This window comes from Amia ocellicauda, chromosome 19 (assembly GCF_036373705.1).
Source record: "Amia ocellicauda isolate fAmiCal2 chromosome 19, fAmiCal2.hap1, whole genome shotgun sequence".
Lineage (NCBI taxonomy): Eukaryota > Metazoa > Chordata > Actinopteri > Amiiformes > Amiidae > Amia > Amia ocellicauda.
The window spans coordinates 4,643,046-4,657,586 of NC_089868.1; the positions used below are offsets into that span (position 1 = coordinate 4,643,046).

General features: G+C 40.3%; 1 protein-coding gene and 1 long non-coding RNA gene across 4 annotated transcripts in view; one reads left to right on the plus strand and one right to left on the minus strand.

The window, feature by feature from the left end:
- The window catches only part of agbl4 (AGBL carboxypeptidase 4), a 764,316-nt gene that overhangs the window by 365,858 nt on the left and 383,917 nt on the right, over positions 1–14,541 (minus strand). The window lies entirely within an intron of this gene.
- Positions 2,375–14,541, plus strand: part of LOC136714696 (uncharacterized) — a 28,829-nt gene continuing 16,662 nt past the window's right edge. Inside the window, exons 1-2 of one of the 3 annotated variants that reach the window (XR_010805042.1) lie at positions 2,375–2,722; positions 13,065–13,113. This is a non-coding gene — a long non-coding RNA (uncharacterized LOC136714696). The remainder of the gene's footprint in view (positions 2,723–13,064; positions 13,114–14,541) is intronic. The other 2 variants (XR_010805043.1, XR_010805044.1) reach the window with 2 other exon arrangements.

Sequence of the window (14,541 nt, forward strand, 5' to 3'; positions counted from 1 at the left end):
TTTCCCAACAATAAATCAAACTGATATTGACCCTAATGAAAGAAATGCTTTCTATTATGAGGGTTAGAGGTGCTATCCAGTTTAACATTATAGTGAGAGGTACATAGGTCCATAGACACACCCCCACAAATGCCCCCAACACTAGGCTTCTGTTTTTTAGCCAAGCTCATATCACAAAGCTTCTTTAGCATGTGGGGGCCTCAGTGTCTGGAACAACAACCTCTGCCATTCCCCAGGCTGTCTGACCACAATCCCTCTGGCACTGAAGAGAGCAGCCAAGAGAAGACTAATCTCTCCATTTGGTGCCCACATCCAGACTGGAGGCTCCAGGTGCCAATGGGGAGCTGGGCACACAAGTCTCCCAGACAGCAGATGCTGCTAATTAACTTCCCTGCTGCAGTCGAGCAGCCAGGAGACCGCAGCACTAAGTGACTTGGTGGAGATGGTGGCGTCAGATCAGAGATCAAGCTGCTTTCCATTACCATTCGCTTGTCCCCGAGACAGCAGTATTCTCCAGGGGGCACAGCACACACATCTCAATCAGAGAGACCAACAAAGAAATCTCCCAACTGCCTTACAATGACCAAGTTCACCATTACCTTATTATGCGTAATGTGCTGCAATGCTTTACTGAAGCATTTCTTCTTAAATGTAATTGTCTACTGTATTGTAATGTCGAGCTTTGGTAACAACATTGTTTACAGGTGGAAATACTTTTGATTTTGGATTATGTATATTTTGTGTATTTAAGTCTATCTAGTAAAACAATTTTAATTTTGATTATGCTGTTGTCTGTTAATTAATAGAATGCACACACACATATACTGTATATATATATATACACTCACCTAAAGGATTATTAGGAACACCTGTTCAATTTCTCATTAATGCAATTATCTAACCAACCAATCACATGGCAGTTGCTTCAATGCATTTAGGGGTGTGGTCCTGGTCAAGACAATCTCCTGAACTCCAAACTGAATGTCTCAATGGGAAAGAAAGGTGATTTAAGCAATTTTGAGCGTGGCATGGTTGTTGGTGCCAGACGGGCCGGTCTGAGTATTTCACAATCTGCTCAGTTACTGGGATTTTCACGCACAACCATTTCTAGGGTTTACAAAGAATGGTGTGAAAAGGGAAAAACATCCAGTATGCGCCAGTCCTGTGGGCGAAAATGCCTTGTTGATGCTAGAGGTCAGAGGAGAATGGGCCAACTGATTCAAGCTGATAGAAGAGCAACTTTGACTGAAATAACCACTCGTTACAACCGAGGTATGCAGCAAAGCATTTGTGAAGCCACAACACGTACAACCTTGAGGCGGATGGGCTACAACAGCAGAAGACCCCACCGGGTACCACTCATCTCCACTACAAATAGGAAAAAGAGGCTACAATTTGCACAAGCTCACCAAAATTGGACAGTTGAAGACTGGAAAAATGTTGCCTGGTCTGATGAGTCTCGATTTCTGTTGAGACATTCAGATGGTAGAGTCAGAATTTGGTGTAAACAGAATGAGAACATGGATCCATCATGCCTTGTTACCACTGTGCAGGCTGGTGGTGGTGGTGTAATGGTGTGGGGGACGTTTTCTTGGCACACTTTAGGCCCCTTAGTGCCAATTGGGCATCGTTTAAATGTCACGGCCTACCTGATTATTGTTTCTGACCATGTCCATCCCTTTATGACCACCATGTACCCATCCTCTGATGGCTACTTCCAGCAGGATAATGCACCATGTCACAAAGGTCGAATCATTTCAAATTGGTTTCTTGAACATGACAATGAGTTCACTGTACTAAACTGGCCGCCACAGTCACCAGATCTCAACCCAATAGAGCATCTTTGGGATGTGGTGGAACGGGAGCTTCGTGCCCTGGATGTGCATCCCACAAATCTCCATCAACTGCAAGATGCTATCCTATCAATATGGGCCAACATTTCTAAAGAATGCTTTCAGCACCTTGTTGAATCAATGCCACGTAGAATTAAGGCAGTTCTGAAGGCGAAAGGGGGTCAAACACAGTATTAGTATGGTGTTCCTAATAATCCTTTAGGTGAGTGTATATATATATATATATATATATATATATACACACACACATACATTATATATATACAGACGGGTGACGGGTGACAATGAGCCCAACACCTTACTGAAACACTTTATGTTGGTTTTTCCTATAATTTGCCACCTTGTAAGACCATTACACAGCTGTCAGAATAAGTTGACAGTTCTAAGCCTTCCTCTTTTCCCCCTGCTATTTTCTAGGCTGCCTGTAGCCTTCTCTGAAAAAACTGTTTTTCTGGTTAGATGAGTCTTCTGAAACCAGAAATACCAGTATATAGCCAGCTCTGGTAGTTTCAAAGGGAGGTTCCCTTTGTGTTTGTTAGGAGATGAGAGAGAGTTGTGTGTTTCTGACCTCTCTAAATTCTAGCCTACTTATAACCTCTATCCCTTTTGCATTATTGGTCTGCTGTCCTAAGTGAGGTGGTTCTTGCCTTTTTTTTTTTTGGAGCCTTTTTGTTTTGAGGCCTTTTTGGGTTTTTTTGGTTTGTGTGCCTGGGGCTTTTTGTTATTTTTGTCTTGGATTGCCTTTTTGGACTTTGCATACATTTTTGTTCCTGTTAGAGTATTTGGGAAAGATATTTTTGTTCTTTCATGATTGGATTACAAAGTCATTCCTGGACCAGTCCTGGATCTTCGGCCTAACTCAAGGAGTGGTAAGACCAGCCAGTGGCTGAGAACTTTTTGTCTCAGTTCTTTAAAGATCCTTCCTACTGTGCAGAGACTCAAAACTCGGGACACAAACAAATTGATTGCTGTTTGTGAAAGGCACAAAAACGTTTTCATATATTTCAGCGTGTACTTTGCTGTGTCGGTATAGGGGAATTGTTTTGGGATACTTACGTACATGCACAAATCTTGAATAGTACACTTTGGGTTTACAACTATATACTCTGCAGTCCTTATCCTCCCTATCTTTAAGTCTAGCGATCCCTTCCGTCTTTGTTGGGAATCGTTACGACCTGTCTGCATATATATAATATATATATATATATATATATATATACAGTTAGGTGCATACATATTTGGACAGTGACATAATTGCCATAATTTTGGCTCTGTACACCACCACAATGTATTTGAAAGGAAACAATCAAGATGTGCTTTAAGTGTTGACTTTCATCTTTAATTCAAGGGTAGTTACATCCACATTGGATGAACGGTGTAGGAATTACACCCATTTTTATATGTGGTCCCCCCAATTTTAGGGGCTCAAAAGTAATTGGACAAACTAACATAATCATGAATTAAATTGTGAGTTTGAATACTTGGTTGCAAATCCTGTGCAGTCAATGACTGCCTGAAGTCTGGAACCCATAGATATCACCAGATGCTGGGTTTCTTCCCTGGTGATGCTCTGTCAGACCTGTACTGCAGCTGTCTTTAGTTCCTGCTTGTTTTGGGGGTGTTTTGCCTTCACTTTTGCCTTTGAAATCAAAACAAACCAACCAGAGAGATAGCAAAAATATTAGACATCTAAAGGACCCTGTACAGTTCTGGAACAACATCCTATGGACAAATGAGACAAAGATCAAGTTGTACCAGAATGATGGGAAGAGAAGAGTATGGAGAAGGGAAGGAACTGCTCATGATCAGAAGCATACCACCTCATTTGTGAAGCATGGTAGAGGTAGTGCTATGGCATGGGAATGTATGGCTGCCAAGGGAACTGGTTCCCTTGTATTCATTGATGATGTGACTGCTGACAAAAGCAGAAGGATGAATTTTGAAGTGTTTAGGGATATATTATCTGCTAAGATTCAGCCAAATGCTTCAAAACTCATTGGATGGCGCTCCCGAAGGTCTGGGAGTCTCCCGCATTTTAATAGTGGCTCCCTCACGGCCGCAAATTATATACAATATCCCGGAAATCTAAATCTATTTTTTTTAGAGCGAATGAGAGAGAGTTCAATGCCATTATATAATTTGCAGGCATCAGGGAGCTGCTGTGGGAGACTCCTGGACCTTCCGGGAGACTTGGGATATCTGCAATGGCCAAGACAATGATCTGACCTGAATCCAACTGAGCATGCATTTCACTTTCTGAAGGCAAAACTAAAGGCAAAACGTCCCAAGAACAAGCAGGAACTAAAGACAGATGCAGTTCAGGCCTGGCAGAGCATCACCAGGGAAGAAACCCAGCATCTGGTAATGTCTATGGGTTCCAGACTTCAGGCAGTCATTGACTGCACAGGATTTACAACCAAGTATTGAAACTCACAATTTAATTCATGTTTATGTTACTTTGTCCAATTACTTTTGAGCCCCTAAAATTGGGGGGACCACATATAAATATGGGTGTAATTCCTACACCATTCACCTAATTTCCTTTCAAATCCATTGTGGTGGCGTACAGAGCCAAAATGATTACAATTATGTCACTGTACATATAATTATGGACCTATAATATGTATTTATATAGTTATATATAATATGTATTTATATATATATATATATATATATATATGAATGTAACTTAAAGACACCCATGCACTACAGCATCTTCACTCCCATGAGGTGCTGGCCCAAATAAAGCAAAAATATATAAAGACAATTTGATTTTGTAAAGCCTTGATGAAGACATAGTGTGATTCAATAACATTAAACTTTTATAATATAAGAGTCCTGTCTAAATACCGAATAATTGAGAGTGCAGCTACAAAACCAAATGTCTTTATATATATATACACTCACCTAAAAGATTATTAGGAACACCATACTAATACTGTGTTTGACCCCCTTTCGCCTTCAGAACTGCCTTAATTCTACGTGGCATTGATTCAACAAGGTGCTGAAAGCATTCTTTAGAAATGTAGGCCCATATTGATAGGATAGCATCTTGCAGTTGATGGAGATTTGTGGGATGCACATCCAGGGCACGAAGCTCCCGTTCCACCACATCCCAAAGATGCTCTATTGGGTTGAGATCTGGTGACTGTGGGGGCCAGTTTAGTACAGTGAACTCATTGTCATGTTCAAGAAACCAATTTGAAATGATTCGACCTTTGTGACATGGTGCATTATCCTGCTGGAAGTAGCCATCAGAGGATGGGTACATGGTGGTCATAAAGGGATGGACATGGTCAGAAACAATGCTCAGGTAGGCCGTGGCATTTAAACGATGCCCAATTGGCACTAAGGGGCCTAAAGTGTGCCAAGAAAACATCCCCCACACCATTACACCACCACCACCAGCCTGCACAGTGGTAACAAGGCATGATGGATCCATGTTCTCATTCTGTTTACGCCAAATTCTGACTCTACCATCTGAATGTCTCAACAGAAATCGAGACTCATCAGACCAGGCAACATTTTTCCAGTCTTCAACTGTCCAATTTTGGTGAGCTTGTGCAAATTGTAGCCTCTTTTTCCTATTTGTAGTGGAGATGAGTGGTACCCGGTGGGGTCTTCTGCTGTTGTAGCCCATCCGCCTCAAGGTTGTACATGTTGTGGCTTCACAAATGCTTTGCTGCATACCTCGGTTGTAACGAGTGCTTATTTCAGTCAAAGTTGCTCTTCTATCAGCTTGAATCAGTCGGCCCATTCTCCTCTGACCTCTAGCATCAACAAGGCATTTTCGCCCACAGGACTGCCGCATACTGGATGTTTTTCCCTTTTCACACCATTCTTTGTAAACCCTAGAAATGGTTGTGCGTGAAAATCCCAGTAACTGAGCAGATTGTGAAATACTCAGACCGGCCCGTCTGGCACCAACAACCATGCCACGCTCAGAATTGCTTAAATCACCTTTCTTTCCCATTCAGACATTCAGTTTGGAGTTCAGGAGATTGTCTTGACCAGGACCACACCCCTAAATGCATTGAAGCAACTGCCATGTGATTGGTTGGTTAGATAATTGCATTAATGAGAAATTGAACAGGTGTTCCTAATAATCCTTTAGGTGAGTGTATACACCGATCAGTCATAACATAATGACCACTGAAGGTGAAGTGAATAACACTGATAATCTCGTTATCATGGCACCTGTCAGTGGGTGGGATATATTAGGCAGCAAGTGAACATTTTGGCCTCAAAGTTGATGTGTTAGAAGCAGGAAAAATGGGCAAGCGTAAGGATCTGAGCGACTTTGACAAGGGCCAAGTTGTGATGGCTAGATGACTGGGTCAGAGCATCTCCACAACTGCAGCTCTTGTGGGGTGTTCCCGGTCTGCAGTGGTCAGTACCTATCAAAAGTGGTCCAAGGAAGGAAAAGCAGTGAACCGGCAACAGGGTCATGGGTGGCCATGGCTCAATGATGCACATAGGAAGTGAAGGCTGGCCCGTGTGGTCCGATCCAACAGACGAGCTACTGTAGCTCAAATTGCTGAAAAAGTTAATGCTGGTTCTGATAGAAAGATGTCAGAACACACAGTGCATTGCAGTTTGTTGCGTATGGGGTTGCGTAGCCGCAGACCAGTCAGGGTGTCCATGCTGACCCCTGTCCACTGCCGAAAGCGCCTACAATGGGCACATGAGCATCAGAACTGGACCATGGAGCAATGGAGGAAGGTGGCCTGGTTTGTTGAATCATGAGTTCAAGGTGTTGACCTGGCCTCTAAATTCCCCAGATCTCAATCCAATCAAGCGTCTGTGGGATGTGCTGGACAAACAAGTCCGATCCATGGAGGCCTCACCTCACAACTTACAGGACGTAAAGGATCTGCTGCTAATGTCTTGGTGCCAGATACCACAGCACAACTTCAGAGGTCTAGTGGAGTCCATGCCTTGATGGGTCAGGGATGTATTGGGACCTACACAATATTAGGCAGGTGGTCATAATGTTATGGCTGATCGGTGTATATAGTAGCAGGATGAGTGGGCAGGTCATAGATAATTGCCATGTGCCTGCTCGGTTTCTTTCCTTTCTGGCCAACAGGACCACAGACAGCAGCATGAGGCAGGCAGCACTTCCAGGATCAGGACAATGGACAGGGATGTGGAAAGTAGAGCTGACACACCCCATGGCTAATGCAATCAACACTGAGTACACACAGGTGCAGCCCATCAGACCTGGGCTATATAATCATGAAATCATGAAACCATGAAACCATGGCATTGACCCTGGCCTGTGAGCCGACGATGGATTTTGCAAGAGAGAACTGTTGGTTTGCTTTTGGAACTCATTGTCCTGGACAACCAAGAGCCTCTGGGAACTTGAAATAAATCGACAGACTCCTGTCTTCAATCCCATTTTGCCTGTCTTGTTGTGTGTTCTAACACCCCTATCACACACCCCGCTACAATACATAAACTACCGGTCCAAAGTTTTAGAACACCACCATTTTTCCAGTTTGTATTGAAATGTACAAAGTTTAATATGTCGTACTCTGAAATGATAGCATAGAACAAATAAACAATTGGAGATAAAGAAATCATGGAATCATTTTTAACACTGAGACTTTCAGCTTTCTAACGATGTGAAGCATTCTCTGATGTGAACATTTTTGATTTTATCCCCCCCTGCATTTACACCCCCCCTCCGCATTCTGAAATGGGGGAGTGGGGGGATACTTGCTCTGAGTAGGAATACAAAATCTCAGAAACTATTGACAATTATGACATATTCTGGAACCAGACAGTCTACTGATCAAGACAAGACCATCCACGTTTTGGTAGAAGCAACACACACCCGTAGCTCAAAATGTCAAGATGGAAAACTCTGATTACAGTTTACTAATACACAATGATTTTACATAATTGGATCAGAATTTCTCTATGTTTGATAGAATAATATACACTGGATTAATCGTTTGGTTGTTCTGAACAAAACAAACCTATTTGCAAAGAAATCCGGTCTAAACTGAGTGATCTGTGACTGTCGGAATGAGACCTCCCCTCCGGAGAAGACTGTGCGTTTACCCCCTTGGGCTCAGAATGACAGCGGGCGACATGGAAACTGTAAATCATATGTGTTTGAGAATGAAACACGCTGGTACCCAAGAGAATAAGCTTTCAAATGATGTGCGCATTGTAGGAATACAGTGTAACTTCTATGCACAGGAGCATATAATGATTAAGGGGGTGTAGAAACACAGTATATAACTACATTATTTTTCAGTTTTTGGTAACCTAAAACTTTTTTTTTTTTATCTCTGGCAATTTACCGCTTACAAGTTCAGGTTATTCACTGTACTTGAACTGCTTACATTTCAATAAAAAGTGGAAAAATTTGGGTGTTCTAAAAGTATTGACCAGTAGTGTATATACACTCACCTAAAGGATTATTAGGAACACCATACTAATACTGTGTTTGACCCCCTTTCGCCTTCAGAACTGCCTTAATTCTACGTGGCATTGATTCAACAAGGTGCTGAAAGCATTCTTTAAAAATGTTGGCCCATATTGATAGGATAGCATCTTGCAGTTGATGGAGATTTGTGGGATGCACATCCAGGGCACGAAGCTCCCGTTCCACCACATCCCAAAGATGCTCTATTGGGTTGAGATCTGGTGACTGTGGGGGCCAGTTTAGTACAGTGAACTCATTGTCATGTTCAAGAAAACTATTTGAAATGATTCAACCTTTGTGACATGGTGCATTATCCTGCTGGAAGTAGCCATCAGAGGATGGGTACATGGTGGTCATAAAGGGATGGACATGGTCAGAAAAAATGCTCAGGTAGGCCGTGGCATTTAAACGATGCCCAATTGGCACTAAGGGGCCTAAAGTGTGCCAAGAAAACATCCCCCACACCATTACACCACCACCACCAGCCTGCACAGTGGTAACAAGGCATGATGGATCCATGTTCTCATTCTGTTTACGCCAAATTCTGACTCTACCATCTGAATGTCTCAACAGAAATCGAGACTCATCAGACCAGGCAACATTTTTCCAGTCTTCAACTGTCCAATTTTGGTGAGCTTGTGCAAATTGTAGCCTCTTTTTCCTATTTGTAGTGGAGATGAGTGGTACCCGGTGGGGTCTTCTGCTGTTGTAGCCCATCCGCCTCAAGGTTGTACGTGTTGTGGCTTCACAAATGCTTTGCTGCATACCTCGGTTGTAACGAGTGGTTATTTCAGTCAAAGTTGCTCTTCTATCAGCTTGAATCAGTCGGCCCATTCTCCTCTGACCTCTAGCATCAACAAGGCATTTTCGCCCACAGGACTGCCGCATACTGGATGTTTTTCCCTTTTCACACCATTCTTTGTAAACCCTAGAAATGGTTGTGCGTGAAAATCCCTGTAACTGAGCAGATTGTGAAATACTCAGACCGGCCCGTCTGGCACCAACAACCATGCCACGCTCAAAATTGCTTAAATCACCTTTCTTTCCCATTCAGACATTCAGTTTGGAGTTCAGGAGATTGTCTTGACCAGGACCACACCCCTAAATGCATTGAAGCAACTGCCATGTGATTGGTTGGTTAGATAATTGCATTAATGAGAAATTGAACAGGTGTTCCTAATAATCCTTTAGGTGAGTGTATATAAATACACACACACACACACACACACACACACATACAAATATATGTATACATAGTCTTTAATGCCATCTCAATATTTATATAACAGTATTTTCCAAAATCAAAACATTCTCTAAAAGACTAAACAAAGAAAAAACAAAATAGCCACAAGGGCACTTAAATAATTAGAACATCTAAAATATTTAAAAGGCATTTCTGTAAGCTTAAAAATCAATCATTATCTAAGTATCTCAATCTGGTTGAGAAACAAGGGGCTAGCCAATATGTAAATTATTTTGTCTGCTGCCATTCCAGCTCTGTTTTCAAAGCATTAGACTTCTGCAATGTGATGTTTTGTTTTTCCCCAGGAGGAATAACACCCCGGCGGGTTACTAAATGAGACATGATAGAACATAGTTCATTTCAAGGGCTCTTGACTGAAGTTATAATACATTATAATAGCTTTAGAATTAAAACATTAGCATTAAAATAAAAAGCAGCATGATAAAAACACCTGTGAATCCAGAGCTACTTTAGGAAAGGCTGAAGGGCATGAAGCAACAACATCCCTGTAGGCTCACAAATAGTGCTTCAGTCAAGATGTATAATACTGTGGAACAGATTCGTCCTCAAGATGCCATGAGGCTCTCTGGAACATCTAGGAACTCTACAGATCACTTATCTACAACACTGCTCCTCAGAGGTCCTCAGGAGGAAACCCCAGCTGGAGATAATTTCATCTCTCTACTTATCAAAGACTGTAACACTTCAGGTGAGACCTGACCTGGACAACATGAACTAAATTGCCTATTAGAGTTAAAAGGGACGTTCACCCCAGTAAGTTATTTTCCATATATGTTTTCATGCAGAATGGGATTGGCTCAACCATTAAAAGCCTTCACTCAGAGTACAGATGAAGTCCTGTAGCTCCGACAGTGTGGGCTCATGTCTAAACTGTGCCATTGCTAACTGTGACTGGGATTCTCAACAGGGCAGCAGGATTTGGCCAAGTGCTGCTGGAATTGGGTTGGCCTGAGTCAAACTGGTTACTGAATACCAGGTGCCTGTGAGCTCCATAGTGTTTTATACTGCAGCAGTCTTCCTCACATTGCTATAGAGGTGCTGTTGTTTCATTGGACTTGCCATGTGAAAAGTTGATAAGTTTCAGGAGATGCATGAATTAACCAGAAACTGATCACCTGGAAAAAACAAATCAATCAATCAATCATTTGTGAATTTGATAAGGCCTACATTTTTTAAGATGAAGAGCAATGTAATCCACATTAAGAATGCAGCCAACTGCAAAAAGAAGAAAGAAAAAAATACAAAATGATTGGGCAGCAGAGTAATGAAATTGGTTCTGTGCTGTATTGGCAGACATCTCTACAAACCAGAGGATTTTCACTGAGTAGGTCTTATTTTGCCTTTAAAGCAGTTCTGGTTTCCAGCCAAGGTTCTTGTACTATAGAACAACTCCAGAAGGGCATGCTAGAGACTCTACTGCCTTTACAGTACCTGACAAAATCCTTTTACAACCTTATCTGTATCTCTTACAAAAACTTCCAAAGTAAGCTTGGCACAAAAGAAAAAAGGAGGGGGGTACTACTCAGGTTGGAGTACAATCACTAAATTACAAAACAGAATAGACAGAAGGCAATAAAATGAAAGTAATGTGCCACAGCACAGTAAGAGGAAACATCCTCAAATAAGAGGGCCCTGCCTTCTCCTAGAAGAGTGCTAGAGAAAAGGACCATGTAATGACACTGAAGTGTATAGAAGCCATATATCAGAGACAAGCTTGAAAGGCAATCCTTCAGCAGAGATAGGCCAGTTAAATGTGTTCTGCCTGACTGATAAAAAGGCAATCCTTTTCTGTGACTGAAGAAACGTGAGAGTATAGCCTGTTGATGTGGGCACTATCTGTCCCTGAACTGGAATTCGGCTATGAATGGACTCTTCCAATGACTGCAGACATACGGGCATTGACAGAACCTTGAGAGTGAAATATGAGAAATGTTAAGTTTTATATCATTTCAGAACTGAGTTTGATTCAAGGCGAACAGTAAGGAATAGAGTTGTTAAATAAATACAATGTTGTTATTGCCGTACTCAGCATATTGCAAAGATACAAAGACCTTAAGCTTTCAAACTATGAAGGAATTCATAGTTAATTAGGTTCTGTAATAATGAAAAGTGTAGTGTATTTAATGTTTATCCTATGAAGTATGGGGCATCTGCCATTCAACATAGTGTATTTTTTTATATTTCAGATTTCCAAAGGCTGCTTTTAAAACATGGATGCTTACCACAAAGACTTTCAACCTGTGGGTTTCAAATAATTCTTTAGTTTAAGATAAAATCTGTTATCCCCATCTTTCCAAGATGAGTGATTCCACTGAATTTATAAATTTTTTCAAAAGAGTTCACTGATCGCAACGTGGTTGTAATATGTGCTGGCAAGAACGCAAAGGTTGTCACTGTGACTGCTTCATAAAGCTGGAGCTGTAACTTACCATGTTATCACGTTTGATCTGTGAGCAGAAGAATCGGTTACTCTGGAATCAACTTTACAGTACATAGGCAGAGTGTATAATGTAATGACAGCTGTGCTGCTGAAAGCCTTTTTGTTAAAGTTTGTTTGGTAAGTCATCACACGCAAAACCAAACAAAAAACTTGGAAAGAAAAAACACTTCGTATTTAAGCACTTATCTACATAAATGTATGCCAGAATGACTGATGTTTGACTACTGATCAAAGTAATGTATACCATTCAATGAAAGCTACTCTTTCCTACCTCCAGTCTCTTGTTTTTCCCTATACGCCTCTTGCTCGGTTCTTCCTCTACAAGTCCATTAGTCATGCCTTCCCTCATTTGTCTCACTGCTGAGACTCACTGATTCTCCTCTCTTGCTCCACAGTGGTGGAATGAACTGCGCGTGACAATCAGAAATGCACAATATCTCATCATCATCTGATGCTTCCTTAAGACACATCTGTTTAAATGACAGATGCGTTGAAACCACATACTCTACTAAATTAACACGTAGTTGATTTGTTTTAGTGGCACAGTTAAAATGCCTTAAAATACTGTGTATTATTGTATGTTTGTAATTATTAAGCCATGTCACCTAATACAAAGGTGTCCTCTAAAAAACAACGATAACATGTACAATAATAATAATCATCATGATAAATGGACACTTAATCAGTGTTAATACCCCTCCATTACCATTACAATGAACATAAAACAATGCAGGTAGCTTTCAGCCATTATGTGTTGTGTACTTTTTAGAGCTATACATTTGTATGCAGGAGAAACAGCTGAAAGAATGTGAGCATAATATAAATAATGTGTTTCTTACATACTTGTTAGCAAACTGATCATATTCAGTGTCTATTAATACCTAAAAACATTTTACCAACAAATATTTTTTTTGTACCTTGTCATTTTATAATTTCTTTCAGGTGTGATCTAATGATGAAAAATGTTGACATATTTTGATCCTTTTAAATGCTTTTTAGTTACTTGTGCATAATAGGTAGGTAGGTAGGTAGATACTTTTTCACGCAATTTTTTGTCTTTTCTAGATAATGTTGCTAAGGTCTTCAGTCTACCATCTAATCTGAGCTGGAAAATGTGAGTCATCATCAGAATAATTTCCTCAAAGTTTTTACTCTGTTCTTCGTAATAGAAGGGACTTTGCTGCATTTGTCATCCTTTTGTCTGACTGGCATTTTCATTTAGGATGCTTTGTTTAGTCCTTGGTGTGTGTGTTTAGCAAAATGAATGTGAAAGCTACACATAAAGTAATGGATTTTGATTGCCATGTGAAAGACTATGTAACCCAGGTCATGGGGAGCCATAATACAACATGTTTAGATTAGAATGATATATCTAAGCTTTGTATCACTTTATCACTTTACACTCAGCCCCATTTTCGCATTGGTTGGAACTTCTTAGACATGCAAGTGTTTAATATAGACATTATAAGGAGTACAGGTATGTGCCACCTATCAAATGAAACTAGACAACCTGTACTATAATATTCTGCATAGCTGATCAAGATTAGATAAACTATATTATAGTACTACCAAGTTTGCTCACAAAATCAAAAATGCATTCATAGAAATGTTGACCTTTATTTCCATTTTCTTCCATTTAAAGTCTATGGGAACTCTTGATATCAAACCTGAATGTTGAAATACCACTCAAATTGAAATTAGTAGAAGTTGTTTGGTGAAAATAGCATAAGAAATTAAGGAATAATATGCATTTGTGCAAAAGTTTAGCACAAAGTTGTACCACAAAATGTGTTCAAAAGTGTGGCCCTTCCATTATAAGGACCACAAGCATATGAGACCACTCAAATGAAAGCATTCAAACTACAGAATGAGTTCCTGCATTGTTGATTGTGATTAGACACACTACTACCTTTTTTCCAAGATACGGTAAATAATAGCATAATTATGAATTATTAATGATTACATGATTGGATTTGGATTTGGATTGGATGAAAACAATATCCTTGTAAACTTTTTTCTTTTCTTTTCTTAAAGTACTCTTCAAAACACAACTTCTAAGACAAACTGTGTGAAAATTGCATACAAATTGAAGGAGTTATGATTTTTGTTTGTTTGTATTTATTTAAAACTTGTGATAGAGCATTGTTATATTTTTTCCCTACTTTGCACAGTCAATATCTCCTCACAGCAAATGTCAGATCTAAAAAATCTTGGAATCATTTGAAAGCCCTAAGTGATGTTTGTTTCTGGCTATATTAACGCCAGAGTTATTAATAGATGTATCTCAACCCACTGGTGGGTTGAAAACAATGAGGCTGAGTGTAATGGGTTAAGCAGATATTTGTCAGATCACATATCACACAGTGTAAGATGTGTACATTGGTTTAATTGATAAAGACACCTGTACTTATTGTACCCTTAATACCCCAGACACTTATCTCTGTGCCTTATGGCAATTGCCCACAGTAGAATTCAGGAAAGAAGTCATAACAATTATGTCATTCATTTTGAATTGTAGCATCCAATTCTCTCCAACATTAAG